Raw genomic sequence first — 22,942 nt, forward strand, 5'->3', positions numbered from 1 at the left:
CTTTACCAGACATTACTGTTTGGAAGCCATCAACGAAGCGGATACCGCAGTGGGGCAAGCAGTGCTTCGTCATCTTTTCAAATAAGGTGAGCCTCTGTTCCCTCCTCCATTTCTTTTGAGATTGCTAAATGCTTTTAAGCTATATGTTGTTCTTTTCAAGTGTTAAGAATTTATTGCAATCTCAGCTTCTAAGGAGGTTACTGCTATCTATTCTATTCAAGCATGTGAATCTATGAAAGACACCCCTAATACTGGAGAAGAACAATTGTTACTTACCTGTAAACAGGTGGTTCTCCAGTATTGGTGTCTTTCATAGATTCACATGCGACCCTCCCTCCTCCCCTCAGAGGCTCTTTTCTCCTCATACTCTCTTATTACTTGTGCTACGAAAATGTGAGGGCTTGAGCTTCTGAGGAGAAGGTTCTAGAGGGTGCTTGAGCCTGATTGGCTGCAGTTTGGACTAACATAATGACACTGATATGTTGCAAATGAGTTTTCTCTCTATACTGCATTCCTATGGAGGAACCTTAGTTGAGGGTTTTTCAGTGTATATTATCTCTGTTTTATTATGTATTATGTTATTACATATATTTATATTTTAGCATTATTGCTATTTTATATACCGTGGGACTCCCACTTCGACGACGGGGAATATTCAAGCATGTGAATCTATGAAAGACACCAATACTGGAGAGCCACCTGTTTACAGGTAAGTAACAATTGTTCTTATAAACTGCCAGTAACAAAATGATCCTGTTGTATATGAATTTAGGACCCTAATGTAATTTTCCCAATTCATGCCCATATATAGGTATAAATCACCCTATCCTTATATAGGCATAGAAATCATAACCATATTTAGACTTAGCCCATGCAGTCCAAATACGGCATGGCTACTTCCACTAGTTCCGAAAATCCACAACGATTTCTTGGAAAAACCCGCCTTCAGCAGTCTGGGACTTCCCCTTGCTTGAATATTAATTTATCCAAGAAATCATGGAGTTTTCAAAGAACTGAGTCTTTGATGACGTTATTATGCCTAACCTTACGTCAATCTCAGCTCCTTCAAGGTATAAATATGCCCACACTTGCCCAGGCAAACACACTGTGGTTTGGAGCAGTTCGACTATCTACCTACACGACACAGCTCGCCGCAACAAGTGCCGAAGGAAGCCGACCCCTCCAGCAGACGCACTGAGAGACGCTGTCTTTTCTCCTGCCGAGAAATCCAGCTCCAGTGTTTCCAGGCTGCCCTTGTGGGTTTCTGGGAAATCGAGTTCTGAGAGAGAGATACAAGACCTCCTTCATTCTAAAACCAAGGTACGGAGGTGATTAGACCCTTAGAGAATTCTTGGAGAGATTCTTGGCAAAGAATGCTAAACTTAAGCTACACCTCACTTACTTCTTCCCTCGTACTAGACCTAGGTTAGGTATACCGGGGTAGGCGTATTTTAGAAGGACCAGTTGAGAACTTTTAGTCATTTATTAATGTATGTATTCTATGTTATATTTTATGGCTTAGAAACCATATCATGCTTTTACAGTATTATTTTATAATACTCTTCGTACTGTACGCATTGTACTTTGCAACCAGTGTTAGGATTGTAGCAGTTCATTTCTCCTGCAGGAGACAGAAGACTGTTCAATAAAAACTTTTATTGAAAACGCCTGTCTCTCTATTTCTCTGCACCTCTGGTGAAACGAAGCATGCATGATTGACTGAGTGAAATATCTATCTATTGTTTCAGCGACTCTAGAGGTACGTTTCTTATTCTTGGGAAACAAAGTTGTCATGTTTATGCGGTTGTCAGAAACGAATCCCTTCTTGTGAATTCAAGAAATTTTCTAGTGACCTCTGAGCTAGCTGGCACTCACAATTAAGTCTAATATATTCGATAGAGACCTAGTCGACCTCAGTCCTATGTCTAAACTATAGTATATATTATTCCAATGCACAGAGCCTATTGGGAATATAGGAACTACACTACAATCCATCTGACAAAAGCAGTAACCCAACGATCTATTTATATTTTGTACGTTTGTGATCTGCATGGTACAAGTTCTTTGCTACAGGCACCATAAGACTCTGCATTACCTTTCCATGAGTCAAAACTTCCACTAGACAAAACTCCTATCTCTCTTTAGAAATCTGTAATCACCGGAGTTATCGTTACATTTTTATTGTTGCTGAAAATTCCTGGAGGCCCACAAGGATGCAGTAAGTGCTTTTAAAACCATAATATACTTGCAAACATGATGCCCCACCCAAAGTCAGTACCCGGTGCGGTCACACCAGTCGCACTGCCCTAGAGTCAGACCTTCTCAAGGGTCCTGTGACCTCAGTGACTGTTGCACTAGGGTGTGCTAGTTCATAGACCTGCCTGCAAGACTGGAAGTGAACTTCGGTATGGATTGTGGTGGAGAGGCTTTCATGGTTAACTGACACTTGCCACCGCTAGGGCCCCCCTGCTGGTGCTAAGACACCAAGGCCTCTAAGGTCTTGCAGAGCCTTCTAAGGTCTAACATGGGAATGTGCTCCCTCAGGAGTGTGGTCTGGGTGTCTGGTCATGAAGGCTGAACCTGGTTCCCCAGTTCCAAATTCGGCAGCTTTGACCATAGTGTCACATCCTCTCCCCCACTGAACACCATGCTGACTTCAACTACCACCCAATTGTGCCCGCTATAAACACCTGGATGCAACTCAATTCAAATCACTCACTAGACAGGAGCAATATGCTGCCTAAAAAAAACAAGTAACAACATCCTGGAAAAAGCAAACACTCACAGGGAATGCAAGATTAAATAAAGCATGTGAAATGTAAGCAGGAACAACCTTAACACTTTTACACTCACTAATCAGAAATCAGTGAGTGCTTGTGCCAGGAAATTTAAGAACATGACTTTAGGGCCCAGAAGGGACCCATTAGAGTGTCCATTGCTTACATCCTTAAAAAACGTAAGTAGTATAGTTTAAAAAGACCACATCTGTGAACACAGAGCTGCAGTACACACTTTTTTTTCAATCCATCCATCAATCAGGCATTACAGTACCTCCAGGATTGGTGCACTTCCCCATCGGGTGAAACCAACGCTTTTCAAAGAAAGACAAGAAAACAAAAGTAGCACCTACTGGAAAAATCTGTAATGTGCTTAGGTGTGAATACAATTAATCTAGCCACTTTGTGACCACTCTGTCTTGCTTTAGTTAGTTATTTATATATTGTTCATATTTTGAACCTTTTACTCCTGAGGCTGCACTTTGGAAAAGAACAATGTCAGAAAAAGACAGAGATGAAATAAGAGGAAGAAATCAAGAGGGGGCAGCTGCCAGTGGCAGAGCAGAAGTGGACACTATCCTTGTCTTCTCTGGGCAAGAAGGAAGAACAGAGTCCTTATCCTTCTCTGTACACCAGTGTGTCCCAGAACAGTCACAAATGCTGAGCCTTGTCTATAGACCGTAGCTATTTCTGCCATCTTGGGACGCATGTTTAAAATTAAAACGCAGTGGAACAGAATCTATTGAATTAAAGAAGTAGGGCATGCCATGCCCTGCCGATCCCGCCCACTTCGACCATTGTTCTTGACCTCGTCCCAGGGTTGATATCATCACTGGTTCTGGTTCAGTTGAATATGAATCCAACAACATCTTTGGGTCCTACCGCAGCATCGTGTTTGGCACCATGGTTTCAACGAGTGGCCTTGCTGGCTCTGATACCAGCGCCGATTGCGACGTCATCAACACAGGTCATTGATCCAACTGATTTATAGGATACCGAAGCCTTTGCTCCCTGCCCAGAACTGGGATACACATATTCTGAACCTGACTATTCAAGAGAGGAGTTAATTTTCAATTTTCAATGAAGAATAACGGCCCTTTGAAAAAGGTGATTTTGTTGAACTCTGGGATGCCAGTAGCCTGGGTAACACTCCAGACATTGGTCTGGCTTCTCCTAATCTGGCCATTGCCACTGAAGAGACTGCTTCTTTTATGACCTTCATCAGGAGGGTGGCAGAGACCCTTGTTCTTATTCTTCCTACTCAGGAGGTTCAAACAACTCTCCTTACAGAGAGCTTGAACTCAGCACAATCTTCTCTGGAGCCCTTATTATCTTTCAATGAGGCCGATACAGAAGAGTTGGTGGGCATCTTGGAAAAAACAGGGTTTTGCCCTCTGGTTAGTAAACAGGTTGCAAGAAGACATATGCCTGCTCCTGTAGATCTTGATTTTTTATTCCAACATCCAACTTAGGGAGAGCCTTGTTATACAGGCTTCTATGAGTTGTACAAACCCAGATTCCTTCCCATTGATCCCACCTGATAGGGACTCAAAAATAGATGTAGGCATTTGCAGAACGGATTTTCTCTTTGACGAGTCTGGCCCTCATTTCGGTTAAAACATCATGCCTCCTGGGAAGATTTACTTATGCATTATGGGACAAAGTGTCAGATATCCTGACAGCAGTCCCTGAGGATATACGTCAGATCTAGCAACTTTAGTGTCTGATGGTTAGGATGCTGCAAAATTCAAGTCCAGCCTCAACACTACTGACTATCTAGGAAGGGCAGTAAACAACATCGTAGTGCTTAGGCTCCATGCCTGGATTCGCTCCATGGACTTCGCTACCTGTGTCCAACACTCACTTATGCACATGCCATTTGATGGCTCCAGGCCACTGTTTTCCAAACTGTCTGCATCGACTCACTGGTTGGTCGTGAGCCCATTTTTGGTGGGTCGCCAAAGTCCAGGAAATAAATACAGATACCTCAAGAATTATTTATTGTGTCACATTTGGGGCACTTCAATGGAAGAGGGCAAATGTAAAAAAAAATGTAACACTGTACTGGTGCTTACAGACTCTTCTAACTTTTCAGTCAGAGAAAGAAAATTAAAGTGAATTATGCAGCAATGCTGCTGGGGTACAAGTGTGAAAAGTAGTATGGAGGATGTAACTTCCTCCTAATACAAAACTAAATGCACATATGTTTAAATGCATTGTACACCTTCAGCAGTTCGAAAAAAAATCAAGCACATGTTTTTGTAATTCTAAAGTGTAAAGGAAACAAAACAGTTATTAGGATTAGAACAAATCAAGACACTTTATTCACTGAAACCCAATATCCAGGCATTATCATTTGTGTGGAATATAGTTTTATCTTTAAAATTGTATGTCTAGAGCTACGTGGATTGCGAAAGGTTGTTGTACAAAAAAGTGCATCATGTTTCAAAAAAGATTGGGAAACACTGCTCTACTCGTTTTGGAGCAAAAGCTGACTCTGCCCTTGAAAGGTTTAGTAGAGTAAGGCCACCCCCTTCTCAGGCTAAGTTCAACAACAAGAAAGCTTCCCCAAATGCAGCGCCCTTGTCGAGGGTTTGGAAACTGGTCAACAGTGTTCAGGTTCCCATAGGCAGCGTTCTCCCCCCCCTCCAGCAGCCAATGTAAATCCCCTTTAATTTAACCTCGGCAAAGCTACTGTTTGGAGGTCAGATAACCTTTTAGCTCTCCGGATGGAGGAGCAAGGTGCTTTATCCTAGATCAATGGGTGCTCCAGATTGTGTAATAGGGTTACTCCCTAACTTTCATTTTCCATCCTCCAAACATATCACCAAGAACACAACTTCTTCTGGAGGATCACTTGTCTATTCTCCAAGGAGAAATCTTTCCTCTGTTATCCAAAGAAGCAATAGAGAGGGTGTTGGTTTCAGAAATCAGGACTGGTTGTTATTCCAGTAACTTTTCAATACTGAAAAAGGATGGATGCTTGTATCCATCCTAGATCTTTCCCTCGTAACTTCTTCCCCAGAAATAATGGTCATGACAGATGCATCATTCTCCAGTATTAGGGGTGTCTTTCATAGATTCACATGCCTGAATCATTCCCCGTCGTCGAAGTGGGAGTCCCACGGTATATATAAAAGCAATAAAATGCCATAATACATATAGCAAATATCAGAAATACCCAACCAGGAAGTAAAGTAGCACCAGCTACAGTAGAAAAAACCTTCACAATCGTGACTATCCTAGTCATTATGTATTAGTCCAACCTGCAGCCAATCAGGTGACAGCACCCACCAGAATGTTCTCCCCAGAGGCTCAGGCTCTCAGATTTTCTACCGCACGTCGTGTGAAGGGAGTCTCCCTGAGCTCTGCTCAGTTTTTCTTCAAGATTACTTAGTTTCTTCAAGTTTTACAGATGTCTTCTTCTAAATCCCTGTTCAGGGCCTGTGATTCTTGTGGGAAGCAAAGACTATTCAAAGAAGATCCCCACAGAAAAAGTTTATATTGCCTTTATTCTGACCATAAGGCGAAGGAGTGCAAGATATGCCGGACCTTCCCCCCTAAGACCATCAGGGATAGAGAAGGACGACTGCTGTTGTGGCTTAACAGACTCAAGGACAAGGAGGACCCTTTGTCTGAGGTAGGAAGCATTGCCTCTGGTTCTTCATTACTTTCTACTAAGAGGAAGGCTGAAACTGAAGTTTCATCTCCTAGGGCGAAGGTGGCGAAGAAGGCCCAATCCTCTCTGGATACTCCTGGGCCTAGTGATTCAAAGAAGACTCTTCCACCTGGTAAGGTGGATAGTACGCCCTCTAAGAAGTCTGGGAAATCTGCAGTTCCCAAGAAATCTTCAAAATCTGTGCCTCCTCAGTTGCCACCTTTGACAATTTCAACGTCAAAAAAGGACTGTGTTTCCTCTCATGTGGCCACGTCTACCTCCTGCACTATGACTTTCTCCTCTCCAAAGCCGGCTCTTGTCATGTCTTCGGCCTCATCGCCTACGCTGGTTCATGTACAGATCAGGCCTATCTCGTCATCGACGATAGTCCCGTCGACGACGGCTAAGGTACCGTCGACGAGTTCCTCGTCTACGATTATGATGTCGACGGTTGGCTCCCAGTCGATGAAGGAAATGTTACCGTCGCCGAAGCTCTCGCCGACGACGTTACCGTCGACGATGAAATCCACGTCGATGACGAAATCCACGTCGACGAAGCTACCGTCGACGACCTCGACGGCGTCCCCGTCGACGGTAACATCGTTGATGAAGAAATCCTCGTCGACGATGAAATCCTCGTCAACGAAGTTACCGTCGACGACCTCGACGACCTCGACGACGGCCCCGTCGACGATGGTACCGTCAACGAGGCAACCAATTCAGCAGCAAACGGAGATCCCGTCGACGCCGCCTCTATCAAGCTGCACTACCTTCAAGTCTGGTCAGCACAGTCATCAGGGATTCCGTTACCATCACCTGCAACTACAGCTACGCTGTTGAAGAAAAGGGCTACTAATGAGGCGATTCCTTCTACGCTAGTAATGCCAGAGAAACTGTTGGATTCAGGTGAGGAAGGATCCTATGAAGATGAAAACTTTGGAGCAGCCAGAAGCCCATCTGACCTCCAAATTAAGGTTCAAGATGATATGGAGGAAGAAATGGATGAAACAGAGCCTATGTCACATGAGGACAGGCCTGCTCCCGGCATGCAGATGCCTGAGGATTTGTTTCGCAATCTACAGTATATGCTCAGTGACTATTATAGGCGTTTCCCGCCTTCAGAGTCAGCTGACTCTCAGGTATCTACACCAAGACCTAAAATAGCGACGCCGCTTTCAAAGCAGACACAACCAGTGGTTTCTGTGATGTTGGAGGAAGGACGTCCAGCATTGTCTGCGTCGCATGTCTCAGTTCCTCAAACAGGAGATGAAGAGTTCTCAGATCATGAGGAGCAAGAAGAAGGAGAATTAGACAATAGGTCAGAATCGTCGGAGTATGAGGATTATAATGCAAACACGCCCTCTCCGGCAGAACCTACTACATCTGAGTCACCTCCTGTGGACATTGCCTCATTTCACAAGATCATGGATAGAGCAACGAAGAGGTTCATGATAACCATGGAGTCAAAACAAGAAGACTGCTTCTTGTATGACTTCAAATCTACACCACAAAAACAGAGTTGGACCATACCTATCATAGAATTCATATGGAAGGAAGGACTGAAGATCATGTCCAAGCCAAATTCTTTGCCAGCAGTGCTCCCGAGAGTAGATAAGAAATATAGGGCGCCAAATTCATCTCCAGCATGCCTTATTGGACAAGCGAAATCAGACTCTGTGGAAGCGCAGGCAGCGCAAAAGAGGTCTTCTAACCCAACATCTCAGGTCTCTGTTCCGGTTCCGCCAGACAAGGACGGGAGACGTCTAGATTCCATCGGGAAGAAAGTTTCTACAATTGCAGCTACGACCATTAGAGACGCAAACTCCCTAGCCATATTAGGGAGATACGATAGGCAGATGTGGTCGGACATCTCGCTGTATGTGGACACACTTCCCGAGCCAGATCGGACTGAAGCGAAGAAGATCCTTCAGGAAGGAGAGTGCGTCTCGTCTGAGATGATTGATGCTGCAGTGGACGTTGCTGCCACAGGATTTCGTCAACTAGCGGGTGCAGCTGTTCTCAGGAGGCAAGGATGGTTGAAGGCAACATCCTTTCGGCAGGAGGTCCAAACAAGGATCATAGATCTGGCATTTGATGGAGAATACTTATTTGGAAAGCATGTTGACGATGCTCTAGAAGCCATCAAAAAGGATACTGAGACAGCACGTTCGCTGGGCACTTTACAATACAGGAAGTCTTCCTTTTGTGGAGCAAGAGGAAGAGGGAATTTCTCTAATAGAGGAGGCTATAACTAACAGCGCTCCTGTACTACCACCCAGGGAAACCAAAGATTCCAGCCATATCGGCAACAGACTTACGGACAGAGAAAAGGAAATTTCTCTCAGCCTCGAGGAAAATCTAACTATCGAGGAAGAGACAATAAGAAGTGAGGAACGCATCCTGCCGCCACTTTGTCCCAACCCGAACCAAATTGGAGGAAAAATATCCCAAAATTACTTACATTGGTCCAAAATTACCACAGACAAATGGGTTCTGGATGTGGTAGCCAGAGGTCACATTTTGGAATTCGTAAAAACTCCCCCAAATTGCCCCCCAAGAGGACCGCCTCCAGCACATCTCAAGGAGCTGTTTGCCCAGATCAACACTATGATTCGGAAGGGAGTAATAGAAAGGGTACCTCATCATCAGAAAGGAAAAGGCTTCTACTCAAGATTTTTCCTTATTCGCAAAAAGTCGGGGGAATGGCATCCCATCCTCGACCTGCGTGCCCTAAACAAATTCCTCAAAAAGCTGTCATTCAGGATGCTGACACTTCAAGAAATCCTCCAATTTCTTTGGGCGGGAGACTATATGGCAACACTCGACCTTCAGGATGCATACTTCCACGTACCAATTTTCCCAGGCAGCGGAAGTTTCTAAGGTTCAGAGTGGCTGGCAGGGACTTCCAGTTCAAAGTTCTTCTATTTGGACTGCGCTCAGCCCCCAGAGTGTTTACGAAGATACTGGCCCCGGTGGCAGCCCATCTTCGGTTGCAGTCGATACAGATATATCCATATCTAGACGATTGCCTTATCAAGGCCAGTTCTTTCGACATGGTGCAAGCTCACATTCAAACAACTCTGTCACTGATGCAAAGCCTGGGTTTCTCAGTGAACTTCGAGAAATCGCACCTCACGCCAGCAAGGAGAAAGACTTTCTTGGGAGACACACTGGACACCAAGCTCGCCCAAGTATTTATCTCAAAGGAAAGACAGGAAAAAATACAACGGTTGGCTGCGACACTGTTATTAAAAAGGTGCGTTTCAGTGCGCATGTTCAAGTCCTTCATCGGGATGATTTCTTCCTGTATTCTTCTCACCCCCAACTGTCGTCTTCGGATGAGGCCCTTGCAAGAGGAGCTCAGTCACCAGTGGATACAAGTGTCGGGGTCCTTCGAGGATATCATCCAAATAACACCTCGAATGCGAGAAGCGATTCAATGGTGGAGTCAAGGTTGCAACATACAAGTGGGCTGCTCTTTCCTCACAGAAGTGCCCAGGTTCATAGTGAACAGAGTGTCTGAATTAAGCAGACCACTCTTACCCAGTCCAAAGATCAGGACTTTATCCATCACCGTTTTTTAGCTCACTGCACCATCCCAGCTCAGAACTTGGCTATATGCAAATTAGTCTGACCCTGGCCCAGTGCATCATGGGAACAGGGCAGACCAAACTACCAAGCCAATTCTTATACTGGGAAGGAAACAAGCTACCGGGGACCGGTTTCTGGCATTTCAGCCGTCTTCGGCCCGGCTTGCTTGAATCCTGATGGTGCAATGAGCTAGGGACTCACATCTGAGTATACCCTTCCACGCTTATGGTGGACAAAAATGATTCCGAAAAGGGGGTGGTGATGAACAGAGTGTCTGAATTAAGCAGACCACTCTTACCCAGTCCAAAGATCAGGGCTTTATCCATCACTGTTTTTTAGCTCACTGCACCATCCCAGCTCAGAACTTGGCTATATGCAAATTAGTCTGACCCTGGCCCAGTGCATCATGGGAACAGGGCAGACCAAACTACCAAGCCAATTCTTATACTGGGAAGGAAACAAGCTACCGGGGACCGGTTTCTGGCATTTCAGCCGTCTTCAGCCCGGCTTGCTTGAATCCTGATGGTGCAATGAGCTAGGGACTCACGGTACACAGTCAAAATATCAAATCTTTAATTTCGACTTACACTTATATCGAGTTGCTAATATCGAAGGGACAGAATATCGATGTCCAGAATATCGATGGCCTGAATATCGACCCTAAGGTAAGTAATATCGAAATTACTTATATCGATAGCATATATATCGATGTAAGTAATATCGACATTACTTATATCGATAGCATATATATCGATGTAAGTAATTTCGATTTACTAATATGTGTTAGAAATTTTAGTTAAGTATTTAAATTAATTGTTATAATATGTGTTTAATATGTTTTTATAAATAAAAAATATATAAAAGTAAATTATATGTTTTACTACCAGAGCGGGTTGTGGGTTTTTAGGGGAATAGGGTGGGAAGTAATTAATTTGTAATTAAATAATTATTTTTTAATAATTTATTTATTTTGCAATTAAATATTAATTGGCAATGAAGTATTTTAATTGATTAATTGATTAATTAATTGATAATTTATGTATATTTTTAAGTAAATTATATGTTTCACTACTGGAGCGGGTTGTGGGTTTATAGGGGAATAGGGTGGGAAGTAATTTATTTGTAATTAAAGAATTATTTTTTAATGATTAATTTATTTTGCAATTAAATATTAATTGGCAATGAATTATTTTAATTGATTAATTGAATAATGAATTGATAATTTATGTATATTTTTAACTAAATTATATGTTTTACTACTGGAGCGGGTTGTGGGTTTATAGGGGAATAGGGTGGGAAGTAATTTAATTGTAATATTAATTAATTTTGGGTAAAGGAGTATTTTTAGGGTTCAGGGTCAGTTTTAGTTTTTTGGGTAAAGGGGTATTTTTAGGGTTCAGGGTCAGTTTTCAGTTTTTGGGTAAAGGGGTATTTTTAGGGTTCAGGGTCAGTTTTCAGTTTTTGGGTAAAGGGGTATTTTTAGGGTTCAGGGTCAGTTTTCAGTTTTTGGGTAAAGGGGTATTTTTAGGGTTCAGGGTCAGTTTTCAGTTCTTGGGTAAAGGGTTTTTTTTTGAGTTCAGGGTCAGTTTTCAGTTTTTGGGTAAAGGGGTATTTTTAGGGTTCAGGGTCAGTTTTAGGTTTTTGGGTAAAGGGGTATTTTTAGGGTTCAGGGTCAGTTTTCAGTTCTTGGGTAAAGGGATATTTTTTGGGTTCAGGGTCAGTTTTCCCTACTGTTGCACCCACTGGAGTGGGAATAGTAATTTTAACCCCTACGCTATCCAACACTTTCCCTACTGTTGCATCCTCTGGAGTGGGAGTAGTAATTTTTACCCCTACGCTATCCAACACTTTCTCTACTGTTGCACCCTCTGGAGTGGGAATAGTAATTATTGTTAAGTAAGTATATATTATATATGATTTGTTAATATATTTTTTTTATTAAATATGTATTATTATTTTTTTTACCATTATTAAATATATTTAAATATGTTTAAGTAATTTATAAGTATCATTTACAGTATTTTTCATGTTATTTTAAACCAAAAAAAAACAGATATATTTGACAACGATATTTTTAACATCGATATTATTTTTTCGATATTTTGGTACTTACCATGTTGTACATAGGGCATCGATATTCTTGCAATCGATATAATTACGTCGATATTTGTGCAGGTCGAAATTCTGTCTGTCGAAATTCTGTCATAGATCCAGGGACTCACATCTGAGTATACCCTTCCACGCTTATGGTGGACAAAAATGATTCAGAAAAGGGGGTGGTGATGAACAGAGTGTCTGAATTAAGCAGACCACTCTTACCCAGTCCAAAGATCAGGGCTTTATCCATCACCGTTTTTTAGCTCACTGCACCATCCCAGCTCTGAACTTGGCTATATGCAAATTAGTCTGACCCTGGCCCAGGTTCATAGTGACAACAGACGCTTCAATGACAGGCTGGGGTGCACACCTCCAAGGCATGACGGTCAGCGGAAAATGGAACAAAATCCAAATGAGATGGCACATAAACAGGCTAGAATTGCACGCCATCTTTCTAGCCCTGACGTCCTTCCAGGCGACCCTAGAAGGCGCCACAGTCTTGATTCGGACAGACAACACCACCTGCATGCATTATCTAAACAAGCAGGGAGGCACAAAATCAGCCCGGCTGTCGCAACAGGCACAAGAGATTTGGAGTTGGGCCCTGACTCACAATATCCATCTGTCAGCGGTCCATGTCCCGGGAATCGCGAATGTGTTAGCGGACTCTCTCAGCAGATCCACAGGCTGCACTCACTAGTGGGAACTACATCAACCATCTCTAGACCACATCTTTCAGACATGGGGCATCCGGACCTGGACTTGTTTGCGACGCACCAGAACCGGAATTGCCCATACTTTGCAAGTTGGGTTCCCCACAAGGACTCGTGCGGGGATGCCCTTTCGATGAATTGGAATCAAGTGTTCGCTTATGCTTTTCCACCGATACCTCTGATCCCGAAAGTCATCAAGAAGATGAAGAAGCAGCCATGCCGGTTGATACTGATTGCTCCACGATGGCCCCGGCAATACTGGTTCACCGAGCTACTCCTTCTCTCGGAATGCAACCCAATCCAACTTCCTCGCATTCCTGATCCCTCTCTCCACCCAGGAGGGCAGGGTGTACCATCCGGACCCGAGCTCGCTGAAATTGTCAGCTTGGCTCCTCAGCACATGGAATTTGCACACTTAAACATTCCACAGGATTGCCAAGAGGTACTGGCGAAAGCCAGAGCTCCATCTACGATCAAGACCTACAGATTTAAGTGGAGGCGTTTCTGTGCATGGTGCCAGTCTAATGGTCTTCATCCCATTCATGCCACACCTGAGCAAATTCTTCCCTTCTTTTTGCACTTGGCCAAATTGGGTTTGGCGCTTTCTACTCTTAAGGTCTTCCTGGCTGCCATTTCTAGATTTCGTCAAGATGGATCAAACTCTTTGTTTTCCGTGCGGATCATACAACAATTTTTCAAAGGATTGTTTCGTATGTTTCCGCCTGTTCGGAAACCTCCTCCTGCATGGCATCTGAATGTCGTACTAACTCAGCTCATGCGTCACCCTTTCGAGCCGATCCATAAGGTGGACCTAAAATTTTTAACATGGAAAGTGTCATTGTTACTAGCCTTAACATCTGCTAGAAGGGTTAGCGATATTCAGGCATTTACATCTAAAGCGCCTTTCATCCAATTCACTACGGACTCGGTAGTACTGCGTACTAATCCAACGTACATGCCAAAAGTGCCTTTGGATTTTCATCTGAATGAGCCGGTTGTCCTCAAGACTTTCTTTCCAACACCACAGTCTCCAGCTGAAAGAGCACTACATTCGTTAGACATTAGAAGTCTTAAGTTTTACCTTTCAAGAACCTCTGCCATCCGCAAGACAGACCAACTGTTCGTGGCCTATGGGCTGCAGCGCCAGGGCTGTGCAGTTTCAAAACAGACCATTGCTAGATGGGTCTCCTCTACAATTGGACTTTGTCATCAACAGGCCGGTAGACCCTTACAGGCCTTGCCAAGAGCACATTCTACAAGTGGAGAAGTGTGGCTCACTGGTTAGAGCAGGCAGACCCTGAAGCAGAGGTCAGACCCGGGACCAGGGTTCAATTCCCGACGCGGCAGGGTCTTGAGCTCAAATGTCCACGGACTCGATAATTCTCGCTTCGGTGCCTGACCTAATCATGGGTTCACACTCTGCAACTCTGGGCATTAAGCTTGCTTAATCTCCACAACGGCCCCCCGCGGCGGGATGCCTGGCTTTCACCCTGGGGATGCCCGTTAGGGGCTATCTCACAGGGAAAAGCCAGGACGGGTTCCCAAGGCAAGCGCCGAGATGCCTCCGGGTAGTCGAGCGCTATATAAGAACATACAAAAAAAAAAAAAAAAAAAAAAAAAAAAAAAAAGGGCGGTTAGCTCTTCCACTGACCTTTTTGCTGGTGTGCCTCTTCGACAGATCTGCAGAGCTGCTACGTGGTCTAGCAGGCACACCTTTACTAGACACTACTGTCTAGATTCAGCAGACGATGCAGATGCTTCGGTTGGAAGAGCAGTGCTGCGCAATCTTTTCAAATAAGGTAAGCCTCTGTTTCCACCTCCTCCTCTATGCTCTTTAGACGTTTTCAGATGTTGATGATTATAATTATTCATTTATACTGTGTATATATATGTATATATATGTATATATATTTGATACTCTGACGTCTACGAGCGTTATGCTAGGAGTACTGCTTACTATTCTGATTCAGGCATGTGCATCTATGAAAGACACCCCTAATACTGGAGAAGAACAATAGTTACTTACCTGTAAACAGGTGGTTCTCCAGTATTGGTGTCTTTCATAGATTCACATGCAACCCGCCCGCCTCCCCCCAGAGACTCACTCAGGCATTATGGGGTTTCACTCCTGTGCGAGAAAATCTGAGAGCCTGAGCCTCTGGGGAGAACATTCTGGTGGGTGCTGTCGCCTGATTGGCTGCAGTTTGGACTAATACATAATGACTAGGATAGTCACGATTGTGAAGGTTTTTTCTACTGTAGCTGGTGCTACTTTACTTCCTGGTTGGGTATTTCTGATATTTGCTATATGTATTATGGCAATTTAATGCTTTTATATATACCGTGTGACTCCCACTCCGACGACCGAGAATGATTCAGGCATGTGAATCTATGATAGACACCAATACTGGAGAACCACCTGTTTACAGGTAAGTAACTATTGTTCTTACTGGGTTGGAGAGGTCATCTGGGAGAGGTGGAGATCAGAGACTGGTTCTTGGCAGAGGTTTTCATCCACAACAACTTGTTGGAGTTATGAGCGATGCACTTGGTACTGAAACTTTTAGGTCCAACAATCAAAGGGGAATGGGTACAAGTTCTCACATGCAACACATCCACCTTGTGGTACTGCAACAAACAAGGCGGAGTGGGGTTACGGGCCCTGTGTCTGGAGACTCTATTCCTTTGGAATGGGCTGAACACTCAAGGCATTTCCCTGATTGCCTAGCACCTGGTAGGATCTTTAAATGCCAGGGCGGACAAATTCAACCAATGGTGCCTAGCATATAACAAATGGTGGTTACAAGTGGAGGTGTCTCAGCGCATCTTCCAGCAATGGGGAGAACCCTGGCTTGATCTATACGCAATTGCAGAGAATGTGCAGTGTCATACATTTTGCATGTAGGAGTTCCCAAGGCACTCTTCTTTAGGAGATGCCTTCCGCCTACCCTGTGGCTCGAGACTTCTGTATGCTGTTCTTCTCCTACCTCTCATGCCCAGAGTCAATAAGAAAATCAAGAGAGACCAGGCCCCAGTCATCCTAGTGGTGCAGGACTAGGCAAGGAGTGTGTAGTACAAGGAACTTCTGGCCATGAGGACATGTCCTCCAATCTGGTTGCCTTTTCAAGAGAATCTCCTGTTGCAGCAGCAAAGCTGGATATTGCGCCCAAAACTGCACAATCTACACAATCATGCATTGCGATTGAGTGGCGACAGTTGATGACTTTCAACCTTCCTTCTGAGGTGGTTGTTGTTAATCTGGCAGTCAAGCGTCCTTCAATGTCTATGCAGGACGGTGAAAGACGTTGGTTTTGTGGTGTTTTTTCTCATCACTTACAACCCCTACAAGCTTCTTTATCTAATAGTTTGTCATTTTATCATTAGCAAAGCAAGGCCTAGCTGTAACCACAATTAAAGGTTACTTATCAGTCCTTTTGGCTTTTTTATCTCTGGATCAGTCATCCCTCTTGCGATCACCTGTTTTTGTGCGTTTTTTTAAGGGGCTGATTAATTTGTTTTAACCTACTCCTTTTATGATTCCTCAATGGGATCTAAATCTTATATTGACCTGTCTTGTGTGCTTGCCTTTTGAGCCTATGCACAGTTGTCCTTTATGTCTACTCACACTTAAAACAGTTTTCCTCATCGCATAACATCTCCAAGGAGGGTAAACGAAACTTCAAGCATTATCTTCTATTCCAGCATGTGTTTCTTTTTGTCCAAAATAAATAGTCCTTTAACCATAGACATAGGCAACATTCCTACCCAACATAGTCACGTCTTTTGATGTAGGGCAATCCATAACCCTAGCAACATTTTATGCACCACCTCATCCATCAAAGGAAGAAGAACGTCTGCATCACCTCTATCTTAAGAAGACTCTTCATTTTTATATTTAGAGGACAAGAGCATGAGCAACTACTTATCGCATTTTCTAGAACAAAGGGGACAGTGGCACAGGAAATTACCAATTCTAGATGGATCATCATATGCATTAAATCTGCTATGGGTTAGCCAAAAATAAACCACAAGGAGATGAGGGATGAAGCGCTGAAACTTTTCAGACACTCACCCCCAGTCACAGATCTGGGTTGAATCCATCTTCGTTCTTTACCCCACTTTGCCACCCCAGTTCCGACACAGCCATATGCAAATCAGTCTTGACCCTGTGCCTCATGGCAACAGTCCAGCCCAAACTGCCAAGCCATGTCTTCCCTGGACCCGAAACAGGCATCCTGGGACCGGTTTTGGGCTAAAAGCCCTCATCAGCTGGGCTAGATTGAATCCTATGGCAAAGTGAGCAAGGGACCTACATCTAGACATACCCTCACAACTTAGGGCGAACAAAACAAACACAAGGAGATGATGGACGGAGCGCTGTAACTTCCCAGACACTCAACCCCAGTCAAAGATCTGGGTTGAATCCATCATTGTTTTTTAGCTCACTTCGCCACCCCAGTTCAAACACAGCCATATGCAAATCAGTCTTTCTCCTGTGCCTCATGGGAACAGTCCAGCCCGAACTGCAAAACCATGTCTTCCCTGGACTAGACACAAGCATCCTGGGACTGGTTTGGGGCGAAATGCCCTCATCAGCCAGGCTAGCTTGAATCCAGTGGCAAAGTGAGCAAGGGACCCACGGTTTTTATGAACCTAAAAAACATTCAAGCGCCCTCCACCCCAATGGCAATGCCATTAATGAACTAAGAGGCAAGACAACTGTCATGTGCACCCCAAATGTGGCCTAGATTCTTATTATACATGTAGAAACTTTAGTCTATTAAATCAAATGCTAGATGTTTTTGTGCAGTACAAATCCCAAACTCACGCATTTCAAGGAGCTATCAGTTGCAATAATGAAATAAAAGGAATTATGGTAAATGTTGCCTAGGGTAATGCAATTTGGTCAAGCAGGGAAATCGGGATAGATCTCTGTTTTTCATGTTTAATTTTGTGAATTTCAGCCACCAGATGCCTAATACATTCTCTTGTTTTACATCATAGGTCAATGCTTTGTTTTGAATTCTTGTTGCATGAGGTCAGAGTCTGGATGGCAGTGTTTTGGGCATAATGGTCTGCAAGGAGCTCATACTGAGCCGCTTCACTACCTGAGGCCATTAACGCTGAGGAGGACGCTGCATCATGAGGGACTGCATGTCCCAGGGAGCTCTGCTTTGACAAGGATTGTCCGCTCCTGACACGATCAGCGAGAAGCTTTTTAACTGTTCGTGGGACCCGCTTCGCGGGACACGCGAGGGCGAAGCCCGGGCCAAGGGTGGGCCTGTTTGAGCCCATTAGAGACTGGATGAGGCCGGGCCGGGCCCACTCTCTGAGACTGCTCACCCCGCAAGGTTAGTCCTTTTTAACATACTGCTGTTAGTATCAGAGGAGCAACAAATAGGAACTTTGATGTGTTATCGTTCTAATGTCATCCCTCATATCATCTAAATTTACACTTGAGGATGAATTTGCAAGAGGGCAAGGGGAGAAATGGGTCGCCCTCAGGAAGTGTGGTGGGGACGCTGGATCAATTCTTAATTAGAGCCAGTTCGGTCCTTGCACATGAGATAGCTCTGACCGAGCGCCGTCTATCTCTCGATCCCCAACTGACTAAACGATCATCTTTGGGCGCTTTAGCTTCTGCTCGCACTCCTGACTGTTCTTGGTTGTGGACATTGACTTCATTGACAATGCAGGTTATGTTGGGCAGTATCCTAATGGGCTATTGGAAACCTCGTAGTTTTGGATAGACACAATATACCCCAATCTGCTGAGTCAGTACAGATGGATGCAGTACTCACTCGAAGTAGTCCACCACCACGTATTGCCACGAGGTAGGCTCCCCAGTGCAAAAATAAAACTCTTGCTCCAATTCCAGATCCACCACTAAAAAGGAAGCAGGGAGGGGGCCCTCAGAGGCAGAAACCTGCAAAATCCCAAAGGATAAATAAAAATGGAGGAAGTGCTACATCAACAACGTCAATGACGGTGGATCCTGCTCCCACTATGTCTGGCCTTTTAACTTCAGAGCTCTTGGGTGATTATGCTGCTGAAGCTAATGAGGCTATGTGGAATAAACTGGGGAACATGATTGCAACATCTTTAACTCCTATCATTGATAGACTGTCTAGGATCAAGGAGAGACTCAATCATTTTGAACTGGAGGTCATGACTAAGCATGGGCGGAAAATCCGCTTCGCTCGCGGATTTTGCGGATTTTCGGTAAATTCGCAATCCGCGAGATTCGCGAATCTCCCGCAAAATCCGCAAATCCGCGAGCAGCGGATTTTATGGCTTGCTCGCACTGTTCGCGTGAGTTCGCGGCTTCCCAGTACAACTTCACGCCCCGCGAATAAGCGCTAAATTGCAGAAATACGATCTTAGCAAAACTGAAACTACTTACCAGGTTCAAAAGTTCAGGCTCATCATTAGTAGCCATTTCCTGTAGTGCTTCCTGAGGGGCCCCTCCAGAGTTCAGTTGCCAGTTGCAACTATTATGTGACCCTGCTCTGAACCTCAGAATAGTTACACATATGCAACAAAGGTCCTGAATTACAGCTAAGGGAGACAAGCAGGAGCCAGGCTGGAAGTTCAAATCCATTAATCAGCCCCTAATTCATTATTGTCAGTTGGGGCAGGGCAGGTGTTGTAACTAATTTTGCAACAATGAAAGCACTTAGCAAGTGCAAAAGATCACTAATCAGGAAGCACTAAGGAAGCAGGTGCCAGCTAAAAAAATATTCTGTGACACATTAATCAGCCCCAAATTAATTCATGTCACTTGAGGCAGGGAAGGTGTGCTTTGCTTTGCCACAATAATGTACACTGACTGGACAACCAGAGGGTGCTGTGATGAAACAGAGGGTGGCATGGGTGGGCCAGAGGGTGGCATGAGTAGTCAGAGAGTGGCAGTGGTGACAGAGAGTGGCAGTGATGAAGAAGAGTGTCCCAAACAGGCTGGACCCGTAGAAACAACAAGTTCGCAAAACTTGCGACCCGACAGGTAAGTTCGCGTTTGCGAAATTGTACAAAACCCTCGCGAACTGGCAGAAACCCGCGCGAACACAAAAAAAAAAATCCGCAAATTCGCGAGAATTCGCCGATTTTGCGGATTGCGAGTTCGCAAATCCGCAAAATTCGCGAACGCGAGATTCGCAAAATTCGCCCATGCTTAGTCATGATGAACTATAGTACTCTAGATGGTTTATTGATACAAACTAACCGATTAACTACATCTAAGGAGCTCAGTAACACAATAGCTACAAAGCTCAATCCCCTTAAACTGCCAGCAACTAGGTTGATGTCACTATCTGCAGGGAATAATGGTGCTGTGGCTATCAACCATGCAGCTAGGGTAGTTGATGTGAGGAGTAAAGTGAGTGAGCTGGGGAATATGTCTAGTGGTTTGGATCGGGCTAGCCAGTGTGCTTGGGAAGGGGGGGAAGTAGACCCTGTACAGGGCCAGTGGGTGATAATGTACACCAGCCCACTGTCCGTGCACTAGCAAATCAGGTTACTTCCATTCCAGGGCCAAGTGGCCGAGAACACGAGGGATTGGATAATAGCCCAGCCTTAGAGTGTTCTAGGGTTTTACACCTTCCTCCGGCTGCCGCTCCTTTTGTGCTGGTTTTGAGGAACGTCCCAGTATTGCAGGACGGTCAGATTGAAACCACCGAACAGTTGATGGTTAAAACCATGCATTGGCTCACAACACAACTGAAGGAGTTTGGGGTATGGGATTGGGATATCTGTACTCAGATGATAATGGCCTGATGATCAACATGGATAGGACATTCTACAAAGGATGGGAGAGGGGATTGTATATTTGCTAATTTTAATAACCTCATGATCTCATATTAGTCAATGTTTATGCGAGAGGGCTAGTGGGTGGAAAAGCCTCTCCTACCATCTCAAACCTTGATTAATTCATTAAACCATTGAAAGAGTCAAATCATCTGGTAGTAGCAGGTTTTTTTTTTAACAACACATTTTATTGAATGAAGAAAATGACACATTACATCATAAAGCGTTGCACCATACATTGCATAACCTGGCGACGCACGCCCCCACCCATACGTATAATCCAGCCAGAATATGTCCCCCCAATATTACCTTTGGGGCGACCAAGCCATACGTTCACATTGTTCATTTAGGAATGCTTAATCTTAGATGCATAAGATTATCATTTCCATGACACTGGAAAATTCTTGAAATACACATCGAACCAAACCTCTCCCCCCCCCCGCCCCCACCCCAGCGGATCTATGACCTATACAATGTACAGTATTGTGCATTAGTGAGTTCAGTGGCTCCCTTTCATTGTCTATTGCATAGTTAGGCGTTCTCCCCGGTCAGATCAACCGCTATCGAGCGCTGCCCATCATAAATGTTCTTTATGAACATACACGTCCACCGCATAGGGCCCCTGAACGATAGCGCTCTATGTATGCAGGGCTCTGTAACCCAGAAACCGCTGCTGCAGCCCTTAATGAGTACCGGAGGGCGCATTGCCTACAGGGATACATTCAAGGGCACCAGAGAGCTGGAGCACTAGAGCCATTCGGGGGAAAATAAAAAGAATATAGAAAAAAAAATAAAAAACAAAACAAAACAAAGGAAACACTCAACGACTATAAGAACAATAATCCCCCTCCCCCCACCAACTTGCGCAACATTCCATTGGGTTCATATCAAAACACAATACATTCTCCCAAGATCCCGCCTATCCCCAGCCCTTCCCTCACAGTCATACCCACTCCCTACTCGTAAGTCGCTTTGGTCACCCCCCCAGGGAGATCAGCAGGCACAGCCGGGGCATCTAACCATAATGGAGTGGTGTGGCTCACTGGTTAGAGGCGGCAGACCCGTAAGCAGAGGACGGCCCGGGACCAGGGTTCGATTCCCGACGCGGCAGGGTCGCGGACCAGGGTCAGCGGGCTCGATAATTCTCGCCTCGGTGCCTACTCCAGTCGGGGACCACACTCGGCAACTCTGGGCATTAGCTTGCCTCATCTTCACAACGGCCCACCAGACCACCGGGGATGCTTGGTCGCACCTTAGAGATACCCATTAGGGACCATCTCTCAGGGTGAGCCAGGACGGGTTCCCCATCGGGCGAAGCGTGGAGATACTCCTCCAGGAGTCGATTCTAGCGCTATATAAACCCACAATTAAATTAAATTAACCCCCTATAATCGACCCACCTCTTCCATATTTTATAGTGTTTGCGCGGGCATCCACGGGCATGGAAGATGCTCCAGCCCCATATTAAAATCAAGGCCGTCTAACATATTACATCTTACATCTTGCATCTTACCTCTTACCTCTATCCTTTGCTCTCTCTTTTTACTCTCTTCTTCTTCCTCCTATCTAATGATCCTTTCTACTTCTTATTGATCTCTATCCTCTCAGGAGCCCAGCCCAGAAAGGCTCCATGGCTGATTACCACATTACCCTCGAGACCGTCACGAACGACATGAACACCATTGTGGGATGTAATGCCTTTCTCTGCTAAATTCACGTCATATGCTCTTTTTGAATGATGTATAATTACAATTATTGGTTATATGTACATTGCAACTTCTGATTTGTACCCTACAAAACCCTGATTTTTCCAATAAAAACTCTTGAAATTAAAAAATCAAGGCCGTTTTTCCAGACCAATAATGGTGGAGCCTGGACATCCTTCCACTATTGTGCGATATCCTGCTTCGCCAAGGCGAGCCCCAGGAGTAACAGGTGTCGCTTGTAGGCATTGCCCCGACTCCCTCCATGACATGCAGAAGGGCAAGCTGGGGTGTGAGCGGGAGCTCCCACCCCAGGACCTCTGCCAGGCAGGAGAACACACCCCTCCAAAACCGATCCAACATAGGACAGGTCCACACAGTGTGCAAGAACGTGCCTTCCTCCCGACCACATCGAAGGCATTCCGGGAAGGCTACCATACTTGCCCGCCATAGCCGGGCCCTCGTAAAATAGACCCCATGTAGGTACTTAAACTGTATCAGTCGGAGATGCATGGCTATTGCCGCCCCCCGTGGAGCAGCCAGTGCCTCTCTCCAGTCTTCCTCTTCTAAAGTGCCTACGTCTGCCTCCCATGTCCTCCG

General features: G+C 44.8%; 1 long non-coding RNA gene across 4 annotated transcripts in view; it reads left to right on the top strand.

Annotated features, from left to right (window-relative positions):
- Window positions 1-22,942, top strand: part of LOC147690193 (uncharacterized) — a 1,258,182-nt gene that overhangs the window by 288,463 nt on the left and 946,777 nt on the right. The window contains exon 2 of one of the 4 annotated variants that reach the window (XR_015299941.1): window positions 17,841-18,187. The exons of the other annotated variants lie outside the window; for them this stretch is intronic. This is a non-coding gene — a long non-coding RNA (uncharacterized LOC147690193). The remainder of the gene's footprint in view (window positions 1-17,840; window positions 18,188-22,942) is intronic. 4 annotated transcript variants of the gene reach the window in all.

The sequence above is a fragment of the Lissotriton vulgaris genome, chromosome 9 (genome assembly GCF_964263255.1).
Source record: "Lissotriton vulgaris chromosome 9, aLisVul1.2, whole genome shotgun sequence".
Taxonomy (NCBI): Eukaryota; Metazoa; Chordata; class Amphibia; order Caudata; family Salamandridae; genus Lissotriton; species Lissotriton vulgaris.